General features: G+C 44.7%; 1 pseudogene; it reads right to left on the reverse strand.

Annotated features, from left to right (window-relative positions):
• LOC135057409 (alpha-2-macroglobulin-like protein 1) overlaps positions 1–16,297 on the reverse strand; it is a 200,749-nt pseudogene that overhangs the window by 105,355 nt on the left and 79,097 nt on the right.

The following is a 16,297-nucleotide window of genomic DNA, read 5'->3' on the forward strand; positions in this document are numbered from 1 at the left end:
GGGCGGAGGCGGAACTGGTTCCGCCTGCAATTAGAGGTGACGGAACGCAGTTCCGCCCCGTTCCGGCCCACTTTAACCACTGGCGCTTTCTTTTAAAGTGAATTTAATAAAGAGTGATTTTAATTCTATTTTGTGGAATGGAATATGTGCACCCATCGTTATACAGATTCTCTTTTCTGACAGTTGTCATTGAGTTCAGTTATTTACCACTTTACCACATTTCACATACATACACACACACAACACACACACACACACACACACACACACACACACACACACACACACAGCTTTTAAGAAACAAAAATAGCGACTCTTAATAACTGCATCCTCTCTTGGTCTCTCCCAATGGACTGACTCCTCTACTCATCAGGCGGGCCACTGCCTTGATCTAGTATTCACCAGATTATGCTCTGTCTCTGAACTCACTAACACTCCTTTCACCCTCTCAGATCACAACCTTATCACCTGCATGCTCTCCTCTGTTAATTCAAACCCTGTGTTGCTGAAGTCCTCCAATCTTCCTCAAACCGGCAGAAATATTAACACAATTAATCTTCAAGAACTTTCCACTTCACTCCAACAACTGCTTTCACCTATTTCTGCATTCACCTCTCCTGAGATGGCTGTATCACACCTTAATGAGACTCTAGAACTAGCCCTTGATGAAGTGGCTCCAGCTACCCATCACACTCCACGTAGGCCTAGATGTCAACCATGGCACTCCAAATTAACAAGACAACTACAAAAACTCACATGAAAACTTGAACGTCAGTGGCGTAAATCTCGTATTTCAAGTGACTTCCTCACATATAAGACTGTCTACCATTCTTATAAAAATGCCCTGGGCACTGCCAAACAAACATATTTCCAAACTCTTATCTCTGCTCAAGCCTCTAACCCCAAATGACTCTTTAATACATTTAAATCACTTCTAAATCCTCCCGCACCTACCCCACCCGCCACTATCACGGCACAGGATCTTGCTTCCTACTTCAAGGAGAAGATTGATAAGATCCGAGATGAAATGGTATGCTCTTCGGCAGCCAGTGACCTGCTCCGTTCTTTACCTGAACCCTCTGGCACTCTTTCTTCATTTGATCCCACAAATGAAGATGAAGTATCATCACTCTTCTCATGCTGCTTCTCTACTACTTCTCCTCTTGATCCTTTACCCTCACAAATAAGTAAAGCTCTGTCTCTGGTGCTCATCCCTACCTTAACTAACATCTGTAATCTCTCTCTCGCTACTGGTATTTTTCCTTCACTCTTCAAGCATGCAGTGATTACTCCCATTTTAAAAAATCAAAATTCTGACCCTAATGCTCTCTCAAACTACCACCCTATCTCTCAGCTCCCTTGTCTCTCTAATCTACTTGAGAGACTTGCCTACACTCGACTCACACACTTTCTTAACTCATACACTTAGTTGGACCCACTTCAGTCAGGCTTCCGTTCCCAACATTCCACAGAGACAGCACTGACTAAAGTGGTTAATGATTTGGTCACTACAAAGTCTAAAGGCCACTACTCACTACTTATTCTTCTAGATCTATCTGCTGCATTTGACACTGTAGACCACTCTCTTCTCATACAGACACTACAATCCCTAGGTCTTAAAGACACAGCCCTTTCTTGGTTCCTATCTTACCTATCTAATCGCTCCTTCAGTGTTCGCTTCTCTGAATCTACCTCCTCTTCACTACCTCTTTCAGTTGGAGTACCGCAGGACTCAGTCTTGGGTCCTCTGCTGTTCTCTATCTATACCTCATCTCTTGGTAAACTAATCAGCTCTTTTGGTTTTCAGTATCATCTGTACGCAGATGATACTCAAATCTACCTATCCTCCCCTGACTTGTCCCTATCTGTACTGGACCGTGTCACTGAATGCCTTTCTGCCATTTCATCCTGGATGACATCTCGCCACCTCAAACTGAATATTTCAAAGACAGAGTTAATTATATTTCCACCGGCCAATACTAGGTACCAACCTGATATCTCTATCACTGTTGAGAACTTGACTATCTACCCTACCCCACAAGCTCGCTGCCTAGGTGTCATCCTTGACTCTGATCTGTCCTTTGTTCCCCACATTCAATCTGTCTCAAGATCATGTTACATGCATCTAAAAAACATATCCAAAATACGACCATACCTTACACAAGACACTGCTAAAACTGTAATCCACGCTCTCATGATCTCCCGCATTGATTATTGCAATAGTCTCCTAACTGGTCTTCCCAAAACGAGACTCTCACCACTACAATCCATTCTGAATGCAGCTGCGAGGCTTATTTTCCTCGCTAGATGTTCATCGTCTGCAGATCCACTCTGTCAGTCCCTCCATTGGTTACCTGTATTCTACCGCATTCAATATAAAATACTTTTACTCACACACAAGGCCATTAACCAAACTACACCAACGTACATCACTTCGCTTATCACAAAATATCTCCCAACCCGACCTCTTCGCTCTTCACAAGACCTGCGTCTCTCATTCACACTCATTACTTGCTCCCACTCATGACTGCAAGACTTTTATCGGGCTGCACCCACTCTGTGGAATGCCCTACCACGCACAATAAGACTCTCCTCTAGTCTCCAAACCTTCAACTGTTCCCTGAAAACTCACCTCTTTAGGCAAGCGTATCAAATTCCAGAACCGCCCACATAACTTTCATAAACCTTCCTATCAAATTGCATCCACTCTGTATAGTCCACACATATCCTCACATGTCTTCTCATTCTATGCAATAGATAGGCATATGTACACAAGGAAAGGTGCTATTTCCCTATAGATTGTAAGCTTGCGAGCAGGGCCTTCCTACCTCTATGACTGTTATCACCCAGTTTGTTATTGTTATTTCAAATTGTAAAGCGCAACGGAATTTGCTGCGCTATATAAGAAACTGTTAATAAATAAATAATAATATAAACTTTAATTACGCAAGCAATAGGAGTAGAAACTATTGGTCAACTTCATACAGCAATTTCCACTTTGTATATAAAACTGCTGGAACTACATCTTCAGTTCTTGTAAACTATTAAATAATTTTTTTCTGGGGGGAGGGTTTTTTTTGTTGGGAAGGGGGGGGGGTTAATAGCAAGTTATTGCTTTTCTGTGTTCTCATACCAACTAGCCCTATGAGCTGTCATTCTCTTGATCCATGGAAGATGATTCTCTCGACTGTATACAGTATTTTGTGTACTAATGCCTTCATTTATCAAACCATTTTTGCCCCATAATTTAGTTTTGAGTGATATTTAGGGCATTTCTTGATTTATTATAATCTCCCAGTGCTGTTTTCCATTTGGATTTTTCTTTTCACCTTCTCACAGAAGGTATATTGCATTCTCATTTACCACTCTCTTCCAAGCATGTTTTAGCACTTGTAGCGCTATATTTACAGTATTACACCTGCTGGTGTTCTCTTTAAAATAGCAATGGCCGGCGCTATGCCTTGGGACTCCATACTGAGGCTTCTGGCTATGTTTCCACAATGCTCCACGGCTCCTGGGTCTCCATATTAATGTCCTGTGTGGCAGGATGTGTACGGCATTCCCCTTGTGCCGAAGATGGCACATGCGCTGTAAGTAAATATGCCAGCACTAAACTTCATTCGTCAGCGCTACTGGAATGTAAACAGCAGCACTGACAAGAGGAAATACTGCTACCACTCGCCGTGGTATGAGCTTATCTGAAATAGACGAGCATAAAATCAATATCACGGCGAGTGAAAACAGAAAATACCACTACACTGATACACTGATACTACATGATAAATGAGGGCATGTATGCCTGAAGCAAGAGGGGAATGTACTCATGTGAAAAAAATCTGATCAGTACCTTATTTTTAAAGGTTACTTACAATGGGATGTAGTGATAATGTTGACAGCACAATTATGCCTTATTCAGGTTTGTTAGCAAACCAAAAAAGCAAGCAACTGGGCAAAACCATGGGGTTAATTCAGACCTGATCGTAGCAGCAAATATGTTAGCAGTTGGGCAAAACCATGGTGGTCATTCCGAGTTGTTCGCTCGGTAATTTTCTTCGCATCGCAGCGATTTTCCGCTTAATGCGCATGCGCAATGTTCGCACTGCGACTGCGCCAAGTAAATTTGCTATGCAGTTAGGAATATTACTCACGTTTTTTTTCATCGTTCTGGTGATCGTAATGTGATTGACAGGAAGTGGGTGTTTCTGGGCGGAAACAGGCCGTTTTAGGGGCGTGTGTGAAAAAACGCTACCGTTTCTGGGAAAAACGCGGGAGTGGCTGGAGAAATGGAGGAGTGTCTGGGCGAACGCTGGGTGTGTGTGTGACGTCAAACCAGGAACGACAAGCACTGAACTGATCGCACTGGCAGAGTAAGTCTCGAGCTACTCAGAAACTGCACAGAGATGTCTTATCGCAATATTGCGAAACTTTCGTTCGCAATTTTAAGATGCTAAGATTCACTCCCAGTAGGCGGCGGCTTAGCGTGTGCAATGCTGCTAAAAGCAGCTTGCGAGCGAACAACTCGGAATGAGGGCCCATGTGCACTGCAGGTGTGGCAGATATAACATTTGCAGAGAGAGTTAGGTTCGGGTGGGTTATTTTGTTTCTGTGCAGGGTAAATACTGGCTGCTTTATTTTTACACTGCAATTTAGATTTCAGTTTGAACACACCCCACCCAAATCTAACTCTCTCTGCACATGTTATATCTGCCACCCTGCAGTGCACATGGTTTTGCCCAACTGCTAACAAATTTGCTGCTACGATCAGGTCTGAATTACCTCCCATGTGTACTGCAGGTGGGGCAGATGTAACATGTGCAGAGAGATTTAGATTTGGGTGGGTTATAACGTTTCCGTGCAGGATAAATGCTGGCTGCTTAAATTTTACACTGCAATTATGCAATTTAGATTTCATTTTGAACACACCCCACCAAAATCTAAATCTCTCTGCACATGTTACATCTACGCCACCTACAGTGCAGCAGGGTTTTGCCCAGTCGCTTGCTCTTTTGGTTTGCTAACAAACCCGAATAACGCCCAATGTTCACAGTTATGATGTCAACATTGCTGAAATGTCGACATTAAACATGTCGGCATTTGTATAATGTCGACATTTTAACAATGTTGACTTCCTGCATGGACTGTAGGACTGGGGTTAGGCTGCATCTGGGAGTGGAGGTGAGGGTTAGGCACTAGGGAGAAAGTTAGGGCTAGGCAACAGGAATCAAGGTTAGGGTTTGGCTACTGGAGGGGAGGGTTAGGGGTAGGCACTAAGAGGAGGGTTAGAGTTAGGCTACAGGAAGAGAGGTTAGAGTTAGGCACTGAAGGGGTTAGGGTTAGAGTTAGGCTACAGGAGGGATTAGAGGGGTTCGAGTTAGGTTACTGGAGGGTAGGGTTAATATTATGCATTAGGGGGAGAGTATGGGTTGGGCTATGGGGGGGAGGGATAGGGTTAGGCTAGGGGGGAGGGTTAGGCTATGAAAGGAGAGGTTGGGGTTAGGCACTAGGTGGGAGGGTTAGGGTTAGGTTACTGGAGGAGAGGTTAGGGTTAGGCACTAGGAGGAGGGTTAGGGTTAGGATACTGGAAGGGAGGGTTATGGTAAGGCACTAGGGGGGCAATATGGTGAGGGTTTGGGTTGCGCTGCAGGAGGGGAGGTTAGGGTTAGGTACTAAGAGGAGGGTTGGGTTTGGATTAGTCGTCCCACCTCAAGTGTTATAGAATAAGCTGGTAGTCCTCAGTAGACTGCCAGACTCATAAGACATCTCTGGAGCTGTTGTACCCACCATATCATGCCTACACAATATATTACACCTGCTTAAAATACACATCCAGCTGATGTAAGTACATGGTCATGTCATATTAAGGAATGAGGCTCTTGTACAGACACCTCTTTCACCCTCTGTGTTTCTGTATTTCCAGATAAAGATACCTGTGCGGAGAGCTTTAGCTTCCCAGATGAACACTTTGGTCTGTTCGGGGTAGACACACTGTGGGGTGCTGCATGTGGGGCAGTCCATGACCTCTAATTCTGGAGAGTCTTCAAGACTGACTTTCACCTGAGCAGAGACAGTGGGGATGCCTGCATTAGTAAGATCATTAGTAAGATCAGGAATACTGAAGAAGAGGCCTTGACTAGAATGTGACGAGAACGCTTAAATTGCAGCTTTACCAGTAAATTGTTTTAAAACAGTAGAAGGAAAGTAAAAAAAACAACAACAAAAAAACCCTTTATATTTATGTTGCGGAAATTGTTGACTGTTATTTACATTGTTACCCCAGTGGTAGGATTAAACTGGGATGGGCCTGTACGTTACACGTTTTGTAAATACATGATAACTTAATGAAAAAATAAATAAAAAATTATATATTTTGTGCAAAATATTCAATCCGTATTCAGGGTCACTAAGGGCATGAGGACAATCTGTAGATCACCCTGGCATGTGCGATGAGAATAATCATGATCCTCTGCTCCTTTTTTCTATGAGTATTTTGCACAAATCAATTGCACTTTATTGGATTCACATTCTTATTTTAAATGCATAAAATGCTTCTGCATTAAGTTGGAGGTCCTGGCTCTCCTTTTTGTATATTTGGAACATTCTGTATGTGCCTGGCACTCCTCAGAGATAAACTATTAATGTGTGCAGCTGGTCCTTTTCTCTCTCTCTCTCTCTCTCTCTCTATATATATATATTTTACATATTCCTAGTGCTACACTGTTAAGTTTACCATTTCCTTACGATACACTTAAACACTCTTTCCTCAAGTTCTTTGATTTAATAAATAAGAAACTTCTCTTCCTCTGCTTTATGTATCTAGCAAGCTAGATAAAGTGGTAGGTCTGGACCCCCTTCCATCAGTAGGCCTCGGACAACAACCCAAAGTACACATTTTAGGGATGGACACTGACAATGAAACCATAAGTGGTCATTAGTTTAACACCATTTAACATAATTTTTTATTGAAGCAATATATGCAATACATACATAAACGTTCACTATATTTCAAATCTTCGGTAGAAGGGTGTCATATGAAAACAGAGCAAGGAAGAATACAGTTGAGTCCTTAATCAAGGGACACATCCATTATAAGCAATCAACAGCATCACATCTACATGAAACAAGTCCCCGGAGACCATCTGCTCTACCGATCCAAAGTTCAGCTCAGTCGATTGACCCAGACTTATACTTTCGAATAAGAGAGAAAACAAAAAAAAAAGTACCCGTAGCCGTACCTGATTTCCTCACCCATCGGCCCACAACACCCCGACTGTCAGTCAACTTTAAAGCACAATCGGCGGATCTCCCGCAGCCATTCTAGTTAGAAACCATTCTGTGTTGGACAACGAGTCGTGGAGCTGTTTCCTAACCCTTATCGACAAGGTCGTTATATAACTCTCCCAAACTTCAAAAAAATTATGTATCTTAGTGTCTTTTTCCAGCAGGACGCTTATCCACGCCATCCTAAAGAGGTAGAATAGTTTGGCTTTAAATAATGATAGAGTAGGAGGATCTTTCGCTATCCACACCTGCAGAATGGCTTTTCTAGCCGCTAAACTAACTGCCAGCAGCAGTTTTTTACTGCCCAAAGAGAGGCGTTGATTCGGTGGTAGGATACCAAAGAGCGCCCACTCCGGAGACAACCTCCAATAGTTTACCAGATTGGCCGTCAAGTAGTTTCTTATCTGTGTCCAAAACTGTCTGATTATAGGACATGTCCACAGGCAGTGAAATATATCCGCCTGAGGAGTGCCACATTTCCAACATACATGTGCGTCAGCAAGTCCTATCAAGTGTCGTCTATGGGGCGATAAATAAGTCCTATGTAAAATATTGAGAGACATTTCTTTATATCTAGAAGAGGGAAATTATTTGCAGGTTTTAACGTGCGCCGCCAGTAGGTCTGTAATTTCAATGTCTGGGAGACAATCCTTCCAAGACACAATACCTCCCAGTCCCCTCGAGTAGTCTAGGACGTTTCGAAAGTACCCATATGCAGTCGAAATTGCCTTCCTAACCTTAGGGGTTTGTTTCAGCATTTTATCCAACGGATTGTCCCAATCCCCAGGTGAAAAACATCCGATAGTGGATGAAACATAATGTTGAGCCAAAAGAAAGGCCACAGGATAGGCCAGCAAAGTTGGGTATTTAGTAGTGGCCTCCTGGAACGTAAGCGGCCTCGAGCCCCGCATGTCCACTAGATCACCGATCTTGGACACCCCCCCCAGCCGCCATATATTAAACGGATATTGTGCCCGACCATCCTGGTTGTCAGGATTAGCCATGAACGGAAGATGTAATGATTTGTGGGCATTTAGATTAAGTTTATGTCACATATCTGTCCATAGTTTCTTAATGTTCCACAATAAGGGGTTTCTCCTCAGCTCCTCGGACACCTCCCGATCATGCAGATGTAGAAAGGTAATTAGATCCCCCCCTTGTATAAATTCTCTATCTAAGTCTGTGTTCGTGTACGTGTTGTCATTGTGCATCCAGTCATGTAGGTATCGTAGTTGGGCCGCCTAGGAGTACCAGAAGATATTAGGGAAATTAATTCCTCCATTCCTCCATTCCTCCATTCTGTTGGAGTTTGATCAACGCTATACGCGGTCTCCCTCCCTGCCAAATAAATCTTCTGAAAAGAAAATTGAGACGTTGAACGTCTTTAGGTAGAAGTGCATGCGGCATGGCTTGAATGAAGTACATCAGACGGGGGAATGATATCATCTTAATCAAGCTAGCCCTCCCCAAATATGATAAAGGCATAGATTTCCAGGTCTCAAGTTCTGTTTCAATTGTTCGGATGGCCGAGGTAAAATTTAGGGCATATAATCGCTCCGGCTTTCTCGGTATTCGAATCCCCAAATAAGTTATGTGATCTGAACTCCATTGTAATGGTAGGTTCCTCACCCCCTGTTTCAAAAATGAACCATTCCCCAATCTGAGTGCCACCGATTTTGCCCAGTTAACTTTGAAGCCTGAAACTTGTCCATAAGCCTGCAGTAAATTAAATCTATGGGTCAATGAAGCCTCCGGGTCTGAGATATATAGCAGAAGATCATCGGCAAAAGCAGTAAGTTTTAGGTCTCTGCGACCAACCTGAATTCCATGAAACTGAGTATCACTTAACAGCAAATGATGTAGGGGATCTATGGCCAAGTTGAACAGCAGGGGAGACAAGGGGCAACCTTGCCGCGTGCCACGGTACATAACCACCGGGCTACTAATATATCCATTAAGCAAGAGGGTAGTCGAGGGAGAATCGTATAAGTAGCGAATAATATCAATAAAGTCTTGATGGAATAGTCTATGTTCTAAGACCTTGAATAGATGGGGCCAGAGTACTGTATCGAAGGCCTTAGTGGTGTCTAAACTGAGGAGTATATTTCTGGATTGGGGCGATTGAGCAGAAGCTATAACTGCCGCCCTAATTCCCTTAACCGAATGAGTATTGCGAACAAAGCCAAGCTGGTGATTAGTTAAAGTATGGGGGAGAATAGTTTGTAGCCGGTCTGCTAAAATCTTAGTAAATAGTTTTATGTCGGTATTTAACAACGTAATGGGCCTATAAGAGGACACCAATTGTGGGTCTTGTGCGGGTTTAGGGATTAAAATAGTATGTGCTGTTGTGAAGTGGTGAAAGGGAGAGCGCTGATGCAAAAGGATGTTGAACACTTCTAGCAGAGTCGGAACTACGTGAGGCTGAAGGATTTTATAAAATTCATTGGAGAGGCCGTCAGGGCCTGGAGACTTGTGCAATTTGAGTTTGGACATTGCCGAGACTAGTTCCTTCTCGGTGATAGCTCTCACCAGTAAATCCGACTGTGCATTCGTTATTGGTGGTAGTACTGTGTCTGGTAGGAGCGTGGCATGGGTAGATTCGCTGAAGGGGAGATCAGAGTATAGGTCAGCAAAGTAAGATTCAAAATGGTCTAATATGGCAGGGGAATTGGTAAGGAGTTGTCCCGAGGCTCGGTGTCTAACAGCTGTTATGAATTTGCGAGTAGTTTTTTTCTTAGCCATATTTGCCAGTAGTCGACCGGATTTATTTCCCCATTGGTAATATTTATGGGAAGAAAATACCACGTCACGCTTTGCTTGCGCTAGTAAGTGGTCGTTTAAGAGCTGCTTAGCCTGTAAATAAAGCTGCAAAGACTCCTCAGTCTGTAGGGTAAGGTGATGCTGCATTGCATCAGTTAATTCTGAGTGTAAGGTGGTATAAATCGCCAAATTTTTCTTTTTCAATCTATGAACATATTCAATAATTTGCCCCCTTAGAACTGCTTTTGCCGCACCCCAAAGAATAGTTGGGCGGTCCCAGTGTTCCAGGTTATCGTCTAAATAGTTGGCCCAGTTTGTTATCAAAAATTTCCTAAAATCATCACAGTTATAGAGATAGCTCGGAAATCTCCAAATCCTAGAGCCTCCCGACTGAAGAGTTCTTTGCAGCGTCAACGTCACAGGAGCATGATCTGATATTAGAATGTTGTGGATATCAGCTTTCGTGACTAGCGTCACTAGGGAGTCTGCAACCAAGATGGAGTCAATCCTGGACCAGGAGCTATGAACCCCGGAGAAGAAAGTAAATGATCTGTCAGAGGGATTGAGGAGACGCCAGACATCAGTAAGCTGAAGGGAGGTTTTTAATGTTTGGAGATGTGTCCAAGAAGAGGAACCGGAAGTACGCGGTATAGGGCGTTTATCAATAGTGGGATCATCAACTGTGTTCCAGTAACCTCCAAGGATAAGTTGAGAATGATCGCGTTGTAGCAGCTGAGAGCTTATTTCTTGGAGAAAAGCAGCTGTCTCGCCATTTGGTGCGTATACATTAACCAGTGTGTATTGGTTACCCCAAATTTCTACGTCCAAAATTAAATAATGCCCCTCCGGGTCCGCAACAGAATTTAAAACAGTGTAGTGTAGGTGTTTGCTAAATAGAATCGCCACCCCCCTAGTCTTCCTCGTGTTATCTGCAGAAACACAGCTATCCAACCATGGTGCCCGAAGAGCAGAGGAGGCGCCCGCCATCCAGTGGGTCTCTTGGAGAAATATAATTTGTGGTTTAAACCGTTTCAGGTGTGTGACAACTCTTTTACGTTTTATCGGGGAGTTAAGGCCGCCCACGTTCCAGGATAAAATTTTAAAGCAAGTATCTGCTGAAGAGGTCCCTACCCTAGGATCAGTCATTAGTATCAGTCATTAGTCTATTAACCTACACCCACCCGAGGGTGACACTCCAGCGGGAACATCATGTCACATCGTCGTCCTCCTCCTTCCCAGCGAGCGGAGAGGAACGACCGAAACCATACAGTACCATAGAGCCCAGGAGCAGATCGGGCGAGGAAGGCACGGCACGGGCAGAACAAAAAAACAAAAAACAAAAAAACACACATTGCTTCACATAACATTTTTCATTTTTTCCAAACCAAACTAATAACCACGCAAGTGCTAAACCCTCCGGTAGCACTGGCGAGAAACCTATCAGAAGTATTTGCAACATTAAAATTCAAGCTGAGTAGCATGTGAAGAGACCAAATGTCTCTCTCGTGTGAAAATTAAACCGACTCAGGCATAAAGTATATAACAACAAAATGTCTAGTCTTGGTGTGGTGGATTCCCAGGGTTCAACATGTGTGTAACATGGGAATGTGCAGTGGCGGGATCAACAAATATCAGTGTGCGACCGTTGTCATGAATGCGTAATTTAGCGGGATACATCAGTGCGAATCTAGTATTGCTCTCATGGAGTATTTTGCAAACATCCGAGAACTCCCGTCTCTTCTGCGCAACAGAGGCCGAGAAATCTTGAAAAATCAAAATACGTTTTCTCTGCACTACCAATTGCGGGAGTTTGCGATAAGAGCGCAATACATGTTCCTTCATACGAAAGTCCATGAATTTCGCAATGACTGGCCTTGGCTTCATTTCAGCATCAGGTCGAGCAGGACCAATTCTATGCACCCTTTCAATGTGTGATAAGAATGGGGCATCTGTGATTCCCAAAGCCTGGAATATATCAGTCGTTACAAAATCTGACAATTGTCTGTCTTTAACTGCTTCGGGGATGCCCACAAAGCGTAGATTCAATCTTCTATCCCTGTTTTCAAGCTCATCTATTTTTGCCTGTAGAGTTTTCAGAGAGGAATCTTGAGTGTCAGTGGAGCGCTGGAGTGTGTGTATCTGATCCTCCCCATCGCTAACCCGCTGTTCTAATGAGGTGATCCGTGAGGTGTTATGGTCAATTTTCGCAAGTGTCGAATCAAGTAGTGTCTGTATCTGTTCAAGCCTTTTGTCAATTAAAGGGATATTCTCAAGCTTCTTGTCAATTTGGGGCATGAGGAGCCGGGAGAGCTCCTGGGCCATATGCAGTAACGAGGGTTGATCAGGAAGCGTCTCCACCTCCTGAGTTTGGTCTCGGGAGTTCCCTATCTCCGGGGGCGAGGGGGGGGGGGTTAGGCTTCCCCGCCGTGTTCTTGGTCTTACTCATTCTCGTAGTAACTGAGGACTGGGAAGATCTAACCGCTGGAGTTTTATGGACGTATTTGTCCATCCCCCGGGCCGTAGACCACTATCTGCAATAAGCTAGGGACTCTTATATCGACACACTGCAGTATATGATAATAAAATACCTCACGTAAGGGCCTGAGTCAGAAGATATGTCAGAGCTACTCAGCAAGGAAATAACAACAAAATTTAAGTAGACATTAATTTACACATTATACAGATAGAGGTAGTGCAGGGGCATTGCACCCTGAAATCTCCGGGTTGGAGCCTAGGTCAGGGCGAAACAACTGTGGGACAAATATTAGGAGAGATATTTTAAGTTGCCCCCGTAAAAAGGCTTTATAAAAGGTAACAGTGGATAAGTATAGCCAATGCACTGTTAAAACTAGGTAACCACCAGATGGCGATGTAACCTCAGAAATTTCTGCACAGAGATCTCAACAGACTCATGTATCAGTGTCACATAAGGCAGCTACCAACAATACTAATAAGTACATTAATAAAGGTGGGCAGATAGGGACAGAAGAAAAGTATAGAAACAAAAGGGGAGAGTCCAGCAGGATGCAGAAGGAAGAGTATGAGAGAGGTCCGGGCTCTCGCATCTCAATACCAAAGGGCTTAAGCAAGAAGGAGAGACTGAGCATTCTGTTGGAAAAAGGTATAGGGTATTGGAAGAAAGATTAGGGAGAGGCACATATCAGGTAGGCATCAAGCATTATACAAGGGAGTTGTATAAGGTCCTTGTGTAAAGTTGCAGTCCCTGGTAGCAGGACCACGCAGCCAGCGGCCAACGACAGGCAGGAACCCAAACCGCCACCCCTCTCCAGAGTAGCGTCCACTTCGTCAACGTACACCTGGAGACACCTCCCAGCCCCTTGTTCAAACCACTTCTGAGGGGCCTACTTGAGCCGGCACAAGGTTCACCTCAACGCTCACCGCCGCTGCAATGCACAGGGACACAGCAATCCGGGTGTCCAAACCCCGGCACCAGGATCAGAGGGCTGAAGAGGAGTCGCAACACCCCGGGTGTCGAGGGCAGCAGCGTCCACCCCCCAGGTATCAGGCAGCCTCGGTTCAGCAGGCTCTCACCTCACCCGCGTTGAAAGGTGCCTCTCGGGATCCTCCGTCTCCGCTCCGCCAGCGCCCGTCACAAGCGACCAGGGGCAGCCGAGCATCAGGGAGCAGGAGCCGCCAGAAGCACACGGAGCTTCCGCACCTCAGCAGAGCGGCAAGGGACGGGTATTGCCGGGCCTCCAGTCTTCGCGCCAGAACCCACGCCGGCGGTCATGCAGGCCGTCTCCTTGAGGGCCATACTTCGGGGGCACACAAACACGCTCCTACCCTTGCAGGGTATCTCCAGGTTCCCTATGATGTAGGCGTTGTTGTAGAGTGTCACTCAGGAGAATAGAGGGCAGATAGCAGGGGATGTTAGAGGATTTCCAACCTGCAAGCCGGAGCCCAGCTGAAAAGCAGCCATGCTGGATGGCCCGCCCACCGGAAGTCAGTTTAACACCATTTAGAAAAAACCCATCACATCGTATACGCTGGTGGTAGGACTAGTGGCCATACATGTGCAATGCAGGGAGAAACAGGTACCATTGGACCTCTGCCATCAATTACTAGAACCATTGCCATTGGATGCAAACCATCTGTGTAACCACCTCTCACTCTCACCTACAAGGCTTCCTCTGTGTCAGCGCACACTCATGCAGTTCCAGTCAGACTCTCCCAAACCTTCAAATCTTTAAATGCTTTTTGAATGTCTTTCTTAATCTTAGAGCTTACTCTACTGCCACCTATACTACCAACACTAATGCTCCCTTACAATTGTAAGCCTCTTGTCTCAATTTCACCCTTTCCCAACATGAGCAGGGCCCTCCCTACCTTGTTTTTCATGTTGGCATTCATTTTGTCTACCGTATACATACTGTCCAGCCGTGCGGAGGGCTATGGCGTCTTAGAAATTGGTGACAATATTAACAACAATAATGGTAGTACTCAAATGCAGTTTGGCTATTCTATATTTGTTTAATATACTCACCATCAGTGGCTTGGGCATGTAATTGTAAACAGTGGCTGTGCAGGTGAATGCCTCTCCTCTTATAGCACTGTATGGAAGAGCCAAGTCACTAAAAAAAGGCTGGAAGGCTGTCATGGATGTTGTAGGAGCGATACCCAGACCTACATCTCCCATACAAAATGCCATGGTTTTCCACTCAGTAATGGTGTCAGGCAGATGTACCTGTAAGTCAGTCTGACCAGATGTCCTGGTTTCAAAATGAGAGCAAACAGGTTTGAAACAACACTTCTGTGAAAATAACACTTCAGTAAAAAAAAGGACACAATAGTAATGAAAAGAGCCCATGGTTTGTATACATCATGCACATATCATACATTATATTAATGATTTATATAAATGTCAAGGAATATTAACTAACCCTACTGTCACCAAATCCCAAATCCAGGTTTCAGGAAACATTTTCCGGATCTTCTTTGTGAGCTCATGAACAGTCATAGTTACACGTAACTCTACATCATCCAACGTATCCGGCTCAATATAGGATTGTACACTAGAGACGTGACTGCCTGAAAGGATGGAAAAAATTCTCAATTTATAAAAGCCAAATTTGAAGGATATACCGACACAAACTGTTGCATATTCCCTTATTGAGCTATAAGAAATGATTTGGTTTTCAAGCATTTTTGGATTTTCAAAAGTGATCTCCTTCTAGTAGCAAAAACATTAATCATAAAGATGGCTACAGCTTTCCAGATGCTGCATTCTGTAGCATTCAAAATCTCAATGTGTAAAATCACAGAAAAAAAAAAGGCTTTGGGCCTAATTCAGACCTGATCGTAGATATGCTAAATTTAGCACATCTACGATCAATCACACAGACATGCGGGGGGACGCCCAGCACAGGGCTAGTCCACCTCGCATGTCTGGCTCTGACCCCTCCCCCGCACAAGTGCAAAAGCATCGCACAACGGCGATGCTTTTGTACTTGACAAGTAGCTCCCTACCAGCTACCCGTCGCTGTCCGGGATGCAGCAGCTGCGTGTGGCGTCACACAGCCGCCACCCCCTGCACGGTCCAGGCACGCCTGCATTACCCAGACTGCGCCCCTAAAACGGCGACCCAATGCTGCCAGCCCGACCCCTCCCGCCCAGCGACCACCTCTGCCTGTCAATCAGGCAAAGGCGATCACTGGGTTGAGATGGCCATCGGCTGTCCTGCATGTGTCGGCACCGCAGTGCGATCAGGTCTGAATTAGGCCCTATACTGTATTTACAGAACTAATGGCTGGTACACATCAGAGCGGTCTTCCCGACTGATATGCCGGCCGACATTTGTGAGATACTGTAACAATCAAACATAGTAAGTTATATAAATAAAATAAGCTTACGTTAACATAAGAACACTTTCAGTAGGATAAATACACGGCTGCAGTTAAAAAAAATAAATGACATTGGGGGTCATTCAGACCCGATCGCACACTAGCTTTTTTTTTCAGCGGTGTGATCGGGTCTGAACTGTGCATGCACCGCAATGCGCAGGTGTGTCGGCCGCCGGCGACAGGCAACACCGGACAGCGATGGATTTTGCAAAGAATGTGATCGCATCGGCGATCGCAAGAAGATTGACAGGAAGAGGCCATTTGTGGGTGGCAACTGACCATTTTTAAGGAGTGTTCGGAGAACGCAGGCATGCCCAGCCGTTCGGAAGGAGGGTCTCTGACGTCAGCATCGGTCTGGATCGTCGCAGCGGATGAGTAAGTCCTGGGCTGTGCAGAGA

This window comes from Pseudophryne corroboree, chromosome 3, assembly GCF_028390025.1.
Source record: "Pseudophryne corroboree isolate aPseCor3 chromosome 3, aPseCor3.hap2, whole genome shotgun sequence".
Classification (NCBI taxonomy): Eukaryota; Metazoa; Chordata; class Amphibia; order Anura; family Myobatrachidae; genus Pseudophryne; species Pseudophryne corroboree.